Here is a 10202-nt window from a genome sequence, read left to right as displayed (position 1 = left end):
CCCGCTCATCGAACATCTCATTCCAAAATCATGGGCATTAATATGTAGTTGGTCCCCCCTTTGCTGCTATAACAGCCTCCACTCTTCTGGGAAGGCTTTCCACTAGATTTTGTAACATTGCTGTGGGGACTTGCTTCCATTCAGCCACAAGAGCATTAGTGAAGTCGGGCACTGATATTGGCGATTAGGTCTGGCTCGCAGTTGGCGTTCCAATTCATCCCAAAGGTACTCGGTGGGGTTGAGGTCAGGGCTCTGTGCAGGGTTGTCAAGTTCTTCCACACCGATCTCGACAAACTATTTCTGTATGGACCTCGCTTTGTGCACGGGGGCATTGTCATGCTGGAACAGAAAAGGGTATTCCCCAAACTGTTGCCACGAAGTTGGATGCACAAAATCGTCTAGAATGTCATTGTATGCTGTAGCTTTAAGATTTCCTTTCACTGGCACTAAGGGGACTAGCCTGAACCATGAAAAACAGCCCCAGACCATTATTCCACCTCCACCAAACTTTACAGTTGGCATTATGCATTGGGGCAGCAAGCGTTCTCCTGGCATCCGCCAAACCCAGATTAGTCCATAGGACTGCCTGATGGTGGAGCGTGATTCATCACTCCAGAGAACGCGTTTCCACTGCTCCAGAGTACAATGGCTGCAAGCTTTACAGCACTCCAGTCGACTCTTGGCATTGCGCATGGTGATCTTAGGCTTGTTCAGCCATGGAAAACCATTTCATGAAGCTTCCGACGAGCAGTAACAGTTCTTGTGCTGACGTTGCTTCCAGAGGCAGTTTGGAACTCGGTAGTGAGCGTTGCAACCGAGGACAGACGATTTTTACGCCCTACACGCTTCAGCATTCAGCGTCGGTCCTGTTCTGTGAGCTTGTGTGGCTTACCACTTTGCGGCTGAGCTGTTGTTGCTCCTAGACATGTTCACATCACAATAACAGCTCTAGCAGGGCAGACATTTGACAAACTGACTTGTTGGAAAGGTGGCATCCTATGATGGTGCCACGTTGAGTCACTGATCTCTTCAGAAAGGCAATTCTACTGCCAATGTTTCTCCATGGAAATTGCATGGCTACGTGCTCAATTTTATACACCTGTTAGCGACGGGTGTGGCTGAAATAGCCAAATCTACTAAATATTTGCTGTAACTGCAATAAATAATAATCGTTAAACATAATACAGTACAGAAACAATTGCAATTGAGTTAACATTCATGGCAAACCAATTCTAAAAATGTGTACATTTATACTTTGGAAGTCAATTCTTGTGGCACACTACAGATGTAAAATATATGCAGGATAGTCTCACCTTGTTGCAGTACCCAGGTACTGGATGGCACTGCCTGTTGATGCCTTTGGCTGCCTGGCAGACCTGTGAGAGGCGTGGTGTCTCCTTATCTCCCTTAGATTGTGCCTACCAGAGCACCTGATAAGAGACATCATGACTAAGAATTGACATGCTCCCCTCCCCCCAATACCATAATATCTAACCTGAATGTATATATATATATATATATATATATATATATATATATATATATATATTAATGGCATATTTAACTCCCAATAACCTAATAGGTATCTTATCATGAATGATTATCCCATTATGAGGATTATTTGGGTTTCAGGTAAGGGTAGATATTTTGGTATTGTATGCATAGATATACATACACACTGACTGTGCAAAACATAAAGAACACCTGCACTTTCCATGACAGACTGACCAGGTGAAAGCTATGATCCTTTATTGATGTCACTTGTTAAATCTACTTCAATCAGTGTAGATGAAGGGGAGAAGACCGGTTAAATAAGGATTTTTAAGCCTTGAGACAATTGAGACATGGATTGTGTATGTGTGCCATTCTGAGGGTGAATGGGAAAGATAAAATATTAGTTTGCCTTTGAATGGTAGTATGTGCCAAGTGCACCAGTTTGTGTCAAGAACTGCAACCCTGCTGGGTTTCCCACACTCAACAGTTTCCAGTGTGTATCAAGAATGGTCCATCACACAAAGGACATCCAGACAACTTGACACTCTGGGAAGCGTTGGAGTCAACATGGTCCAGCATCACTATGAAACATGACACCTTAAAAATTAATTAACAAAAACAAAAAAAATGCTCTCTCTTTCTCGCCCGTCTACACACAATACCCCATAATGACAAAGTGAAAACATGTTTTTAAAAATGGTTGCAAATTATTTAAAATGAAATACAATCTCATTGACATAAGTATTGACACCCCTGAGTCAATACTTTGTAGAAGTACTTTTGGCAGCGATCACAGTTGTAAGTCTTTCTGGGTAAGTTTCTAAGATCTTTCCATACCTGGATTGTGCAACATTTCCCTATTACTATTTTCAAACTTCTTCAAGCTCTATCCATTTGTGTAACGGCTGTCTAATGCCGCCTCCTCGGATGAGGAGAAGGAGTAAGGGTCGGACCAAAATGCAGCGTTGTATGTAGACATAATGAATTTAATAAATGAAAGACGAAACACGAAGAATTGATTACAAAATAACAAACGACGTAGACTGACCTGAACAAGAACTTACATAAACACGAAGAACGCATGAAACAGGAACAGACTACTTAAACGAACGAACAAACGAAACAGTCCCGTGTGGTAGACACAGACACAGGAACAATCACCCACAAACAAACAGTAAGAACAGCCTACCTTAATATGGTTCTCAATTAGAGGAAACGTCAAACACCTGCCCCTAATTGAGAACCATATCAGGCAACACAATTAACCCAACATAGAAACAATTAACATAGAATGCCCACCCCAACTCACGCCCTGACCAACTAAACACATACAAAACAAGGAAAACAGGTCAGGAACGTGACAGAACCCCCCCCCCCCCCCCCCCCCCCCCCTCAAGGTGCGAACTCCGAGCGCACCACCTAAAGTCTAGGGGAGGGTCTGGGTGGGCATCTGTCCACGGTGGCGGCTCCGGCTCCGGACGTGGTCCCCACCCCACCATAGTCAAACCCCGCTTCCGTAGCTTCCTCCAAATGGCCACCCTCCAAATTAACCCCACCGGACTAAGGGGCAGCACCGGACTGAGGGGCAGCACCGGACTGAGGGGCAGCACCGGACTGAGGGGCAGCTCCGGAATGAGGGGCGGATCCTGGCTGGCTGACGGCTCCGGCTGCTCATGGCTGGCGGACGGCTCCGGCTGCTCATGGCTGGCGGACGGCTCCGGCTGCTCATGGCTGGCGGACGGCTCCGGCTGCTCATGGCTGGCGGACGGCTCCGGCTGCTCATGGCTGGCGGACGGCTCCGGCTGCTCATGGCTGGCGGACGGCTCCGGCTGCTCATGGCTGGCGGACGGCTCTGGCGGCTCCTGTCTGGCGGACGGCTCTGGCGGCTCCTGTCTGGCGGACGGCTTTGACGGCTCTGTACAGACGGGCGGTTTTGAAGGCTCAGGACAGACGGGCGGTTCAGGCGGCGCTTGGCAGACGGACAGCTCAGACGGCGTTGGGCAGACGGGCAGTTCAGGCACCGCTGGGCAGACGGACAGCTCAGACGGCGTTGGGCAGACGGGCAGTTCAGGCGCCGCTGGGCAGACGGCAGACTCTGGCTGGCTGAGGCGCACTGTAGGCCTGGTGCGTGGTGCCGGAACTGGAGGTACCGGGCTAAGGACATGCACCTTCAGGCTAGTGCGGGAAACAGCAACAGGACGCACAGGACTCTGGAGACGCACAGGAGGCATAGTGCGTGGTGTAGGCACTGGTGGTAATGGGCAGGAGACACGCACCATAGGGCTAGTGCGTGGAGGAGGAACAGGGCTCTGGAGACGCACAGGAGGCTTGGTGCGTGGTGCCGACACTGGTGGTACTGGGCTGGGGCGGGGACGTGGTGCCGGATATACCGGACCATGCAGGCGTACTGGCTCCCTTGAGCACTGAGCCTGCCCAACCTTACCTGGTTGTATGCTCCCCGTAGCCCGACCAGTGCGGGGAGGTGGAATAAGCCGCACTGGGCTGTGTATGCGAACCGGGGACACCATGCGTAAGGCTGGTGCCATGTATGCCGGCCCGAGGAGACGCACTGGTGGCCAGATGCATTGGGCCGGCTTCATGACATCCGGCTCAATACTCAATCTAGCCCTGCCTGTGCGGGGATGTGGAATAACCCGCACTGGGGTATGCACACGTACAGGAGACACCGTGCGCTCTACCGCATAACACGGTGTCTGCCCGTACTCTCGCTCTCCACGGTAAGCTCGGGGAGTTGGCGCAGGTCTCCTACCTGACTTCGCCTCACTCCCTTGTAGCCCCCCCCCCCCAATACATTTTTGGGCTTGACTCACAGGTTTCCAGCCTCGCCTCCGTGCTGCGTCCTCATACCACCGCCTCTCGGCTTTAGCTGCCTCCAGCTCTTCACGAGGGCGGCAATATTCTCCTGGCTGTGCCCATGGACCTTTTCCGTCCAATATTTCCTCCCATCCATGTCCATGAATCCTGCGATCGCTGTTGCTTTCTCCCACGCCGCTTGGTCCTTGGTTGGTGGGTGATTCTGTAACGGCTGTCTAATGCCTCCTCCTCGGATGGGGAGAAGGAGTAAGGGTCGGACCAAAATGCATCGTTGTATGTAGACATAATGAATTTAATAAATGAAAGACGAACCACGAAGAACACTTGAATTGATTACAAAATAACAAACGACGTAGACTCACCTGAAGAAGAACTTACATAAACACGAAGAACGCATGAAACAGGAACAGACTACCTAAACGAACGAACAAACGAAACAGTCCCGTGTGGTAGACACAGACACAGGAACAATCACCCACAAACAAATAGTGAGAACAGCCTACCTTAATATGGTTCTCAATTAGAGGAAACGTCAAACACCTGCCCCTAATTGAGAACCATATCAGGCAACACAATTAACCCAACATAGAAACAATTAACATATAATGCCCACCCCAACTCACGCCCTGACCAACTAAACACATACAAAACAAGGAAAACAGGTCAGGAACGTGACACATTTGGTTGTTGATCATAGCTAGATAACCATTTTCAGGTCTTGTCATAGATTTTTAGGTAGATTTATGTCAAAACTGCGACTCGGCTACTCATGAACATTCACTGTCTTCTTGGTAAGCAATTCCAGTCTAGACTTGGCATTGTGTTTTAGGTTATTGTCCTGCTGAAAGGTGAATTCATCTCCCAGTGTCTGGTCGAAAGTCGATTGAACCAGGTTTTCCTCTAGGATTTTGCCTATGCTTAGCTCCATTTAGTTTATTTTTTATCCTGAAAACCTCCCCAGGCCTTAACGATTACAAGCATATCCATAACATGATGCAGCCACCACTATGCTTGAAAATATGGAGAGTGTGTCACGTTTTATGTCTTTATTTTAGTTTGGTCAGGGCGTGAGTTGGGGTGGGCATTCTATGTTGTTTTTCTATGTTTTGTTCTGTAGGTAATTTTCTATGTGTTTGGCCTAGTATGGTTCTCAATCAGAGGCAGGTGTCAGTCGTTGTCTCTGATTGGGAGCCATATTTAGGTAGCCTGTTTTCTATTGTGTTTTGTGGGTGGTTGTTTCCTGTGTTAGTACCATACGGGACTGTTTCGGTTGTTTGTTTGTACTTTTGTTATTTTGTTCAGTGTTCTGTGGATTTATTAAATATCTCATTATGGACACTTACCACGCTGCACATTGGTCCGATCCTTGCTACTCCCCCTCAGACGAAGAGGAAATCCGTTGCAGAGTAGTACTCAGTAATGTGTTGTATTGGATTTTCCCCAAACATAACACTTTGCATTCAGAACAAAAAGTGAATTGCTTTGGCACATTTTCTGCAATATTACGTTAATGCCTTGTTGCAAACAGGCTGCATGTTTTGGAATATTCTGTACATGCTTCCTTTGTTTTCACTCTGTCAATTAGGTTACTATTGTGGAGTAACTACAATGTTGTTTGTCCATCCTCAGTTTTCTCCTATCACAGCCATTAAACTCTATAGCTGTTTTAAAGTCACCATTGGCCTCATGGTGAAATCCCTAAGTGGTTTCCTTCCTCTCCGGCAACTGAGTTAGGAATCAGCACCTGTATCTTTATAGTTAATGGGTGTATTGATACACCATCCTAAGTGTAATTAATAACTTCACCATGCTCAAAAGGGATATTCAATATCTGCTTTTTTATTTGTACTAATCTACCAGTAGGTGACCTTTGTGAGGCATCAGAAAACCTCCCTGGTCTTTGTGGTTGAATCTGTGTTTGAAATTCACTACTCGACTGAGGGACCTTACAGATAATTGTATGTGTGGCTTACAGAGTCAATGCAATTATGTGACTTGTTAAGCAAATGTTTACTCCTGAACTTATTTAGGCTTGCCATAACAAAGGGGCTGAATAACTGCAACTCGGCCTGACACCCTAGACCCACTTGTATTTGCTTACTGCCCCAATAGATCCACAGACGATGCAATCGCCATCGCACTGCACACTGCCCTATCCCATCTGGACAAGAGGAATACCTATGTAAGAATGCTGTTCATTGACTATATCTCAGCATTCAACACCATAGTACCCTCCAAGTTCATCATTAAGCACTAGGCCCTGGGTCTGAGCCCCGCCCTGTGCAACTGGGTCCTGGACTGCATCACCGGCGGCAACTACCAGCCCTCCAGGACACCTACAGCACGCGATGTCACAGGAAGGCCAAAAAGATCATCAAGGACAACAACCACCCGAGCCACTGCCTGTTCACCCCGCTATCATGCAGGAGGCAAGGTCAGTACAGGTGCATCAAAGCTGGGACCGAGAGACTGAGAAAAAACCTATCTCAAGGCCATCAGACTGTTAAATAGCCATCACTAGCACATTAGAAATAGCCATCACTAGCACATTAGAGGCTGCTGCCCTATATACATAGACTTGAAATCACTGGCCACTTTAATAATGGAACACCAGCCACTTTATGTTCATGTTTACATATTTTGCATTACTCATCTCATATGTATATACTGTGTTATATCCTATTCTACTGTATCTTAGTCTATGCCGCTCTGACATTGCTCGTCCAAATATTTATATATATATTTTTTTAATGTTTTGATTTATTATTATTATAATTTATTTTTTTATCCCCTTTTTCTCCCCCATTTCGTGGTATCCAATTGTTTAGTAGTTACTATCTTGTCTCATCGCAACAACTCCCGTACGGGCTCGGGAGCGCGCATCCAACCCGGAAGCCAGCCGCACCACTGTGTCGGAGGAAACACTGTGCACCTGGCGACCTGGTCAGCGTGCACTGCGCCCGGCCCGCCACAGGAGTCGCTAGTGCGTGATGAGACAAGGATATTCCTACCGGCCAAACCCTCCCTAGCCCGGAAGACGCTAGGCCAATTGTGCGTTGCCCCATGGACCTCCCAGTCGCAGCCGGCTGCGACAGAGCCTAGGCTCGAACCCAGAGTAACTGGTGGCACAGCTACAGTGCCTTAGACCACTGCGCCACCCGGGAGGCCCTGACAAATATTTATATATTCTTAATTCCATTCCTTTACTTTAGATTGTGTGTATTGTTAGATATTACTGCCCTGTTAGAGCTAGAAACACAAGCATTTTGCTACACCCCGCGATAACATATGTTTTTTTGTGTTTGTGACAAATACAATTACATTTTATTTGAATAGTTATTGACTCAAGACATTTCAGATAATTAATTTCCAAAAAACATAATTTCATTGATATTATGTGGTAATGTGTGTAGACCAGTGACAAACACATCTAAAATTAATACATTTTAAATTCAGGCTGTAACTGTCACGTTCCTGACCTGTTTTCCTTTGTTATGTATTTGTTTTAGTTGGTCAGGGCGTGAGTTGGGTGGGTTGGTCTAGGTTTGTTTTTCTATGTTGGGATTTTTGTGTTTGGCCTGGTATGATTCTCAATCAGAGACAGGTGTGTATCGTTTGTCCCTGATTGAGAGTCATACTAAGGCAGCCAGGGTTTCACTGGTGTTTTGTGGGTGTTTGTTTCCTGTGTCAGTGTTTGGGCCACACAGGACTGTTTTCAGGTTAGTCACGTTTGTAGAGTTTTGTAATTTGTAGTGTTTGTTGTTTGTTCATTAAAACATGAATACCTACTACTCCGCATCTTGGTCCGATCCATGCTCCTCCTCGTCTGAGGAGGAGAACGACTACGACAACCTTAACAGTAAAAACAAAATGTGCAAAAAGTCAAGGGGTGTGTACTTTCTGAAGGCACTGTACCACTGATTGTCTGCCGTGTAGGATAATGTGCTTTACAGCTCTGACCTTTGAACAGGATAGGGTGATTTCTGATTTAGACTATCAGGTGCCTTTTATGTACTTGCTGATAAGCGAAGAACAATAGAGCTGGACAGGAAAAACCTGGACACTTTTAAAGCAGTTAGGTTTACTGCCCGTTCACTGTGTCCAGTCATGAACCAAAACTGTGATAAATAATAACTAGTAGCTTGTTTAAAAAATTGTGACAGGTACAGAAATTAAAACTGGAAATGAACAAAATAAGAGGTTTAAAACATAACAAAACTGGTTTGCATGATCAAGCCTTGCCTGAGAACTAAATTATAAATGTATCTCCCAAACCAGGGGTCATGACTACATGTGGGGTCAACTGATAAGAAGGGGTTCGCTGGAGAATTTCCAAAATCCTGAAGAAATGTTTTTATGGGTGTGCTTGATTCAGGTAGCGTCAGAGCTTCTCAAAGTCAGGGGGTGTGGTCAACAGTTCACACCTCTTATACAAAAGTTTGGAAACACCTACTCATTCCAGTGTTTTTCTTTATTTTTACTATTTAGAGTAATAGTGGAGACATCCAAACTATGAAATAACACATATGGAATCATGTAATAACCAAAAAAGTGTTAAACAAATCAAAATATATTTTATATTTGAGAATCTTAAAAGTAGCCACCCTTTACCTTGATGACAGCTTTGCACACTCTTGGCATTCTCTCAACCAGCTTCATGAGGAATGATTTTCCAACCAAAGGCTTTGATTGGTTCTGAGTTCTAAACGTGAAAATATGAAGTATCCTTATTCATGTCACTAAGGGTTAGAGGGGAATGTAGAACATTTACATTCCGTCAGAATATTTTATTGTTAGACATCAGGGATCATATGGGGAGGAGTGAGAAATTTGGGGCCAAGGTCAGGTCAGATGAAGTGAGGAAGAACAGATATCACAAAGGTTCTGTCTAGCAACAGAGATGTATTGGCTGTTCAGATGTGTTGGAGACATAGGAAAAAGGTTTAAATACCAGTACTTGTGTTAATATGTTCTTTGTCTTACATGCTGACCAGACCGGACACGTCGCGTGCGCGAGCGTCGCAAAATACATTTAGAAATCAATGTTATTCAATTATTGCACCGACACTGCTCGCGCGTGCCAACGAGTGTCTGCGATGCCAGGGGCTAAAATAGAAGTAATTCCTATTTCTGACGCAGATCGCGCTGAAAGTCATCTCCTCATTGGTTTATAGAAGCAGGTACCCATGTGCCATCTCCTCATTGGTTATACCCACGTGGGTGATTGAAAGACAAACTTTGTTGCCGGTTGTTGTGGTAATACAACGAAAGTTTAGATGCGATCACCATATAAGTTCAAAGATAAAAAAGCCTGGAAGGAGGAGAGATGACTAGAAACGATTCGGTTGGCCGTTTTGTGTGTGGATTAATTGTTGGTGTAGAGGTCCTTGTGCATTTCAGGTAAAATAACAACTCAATGTTTTATATCCCAGGACAAATTAGCTAGCAACAGCCACCTAGCTAAATACGACAAATTAACGTTAGCTAGCAAGTGCAAGCTAGCTAGCTAAATTGCCATACATGTTTAATGCTTTTCGACCTGTCCCCAAATTAATGTAATTGGTTCAGAGTTTGTTTTGATATTTTAACCTGCGTGTCGTGATCGCGTTTGGTGTGGGGGGGCAAAATGCATTTATGCACGATAGCGCACGATGGCGCATGCTCGCAGTCGGTTTGGGTTCCGTGTTATGCAGCTGTATGTGGGTGAATAAACTTGGTTTGAGCTTTACTAAGCATCCGTGAGTTTTTTTACTCTGTTAATTTAGAACCTAAACAGCTTCTATCTATGTAATTATCTGCATAATTTCCAATCCCTCATATATTATTGTTCAATAACTATATATACACACTGAACAAAAATATAAAACTCAACA

Source organism: Salvelinus fontinalis, chromosome 9, assembly GCF_029448725.1.
Source record: "Salvelinus fontinalis isolate EN_2023a chromosome 9, ASM2944872v1, whole genome shotgun sequence".
NCBI lineage: Eukaryota > Metazoa > Chordata > Actinopteri > Salmoniformes > Salmonidae > Salvelinus > Salvelinus fontinalis.
This window is presented reverse-complemented; position numbering follows the sequence as displayed.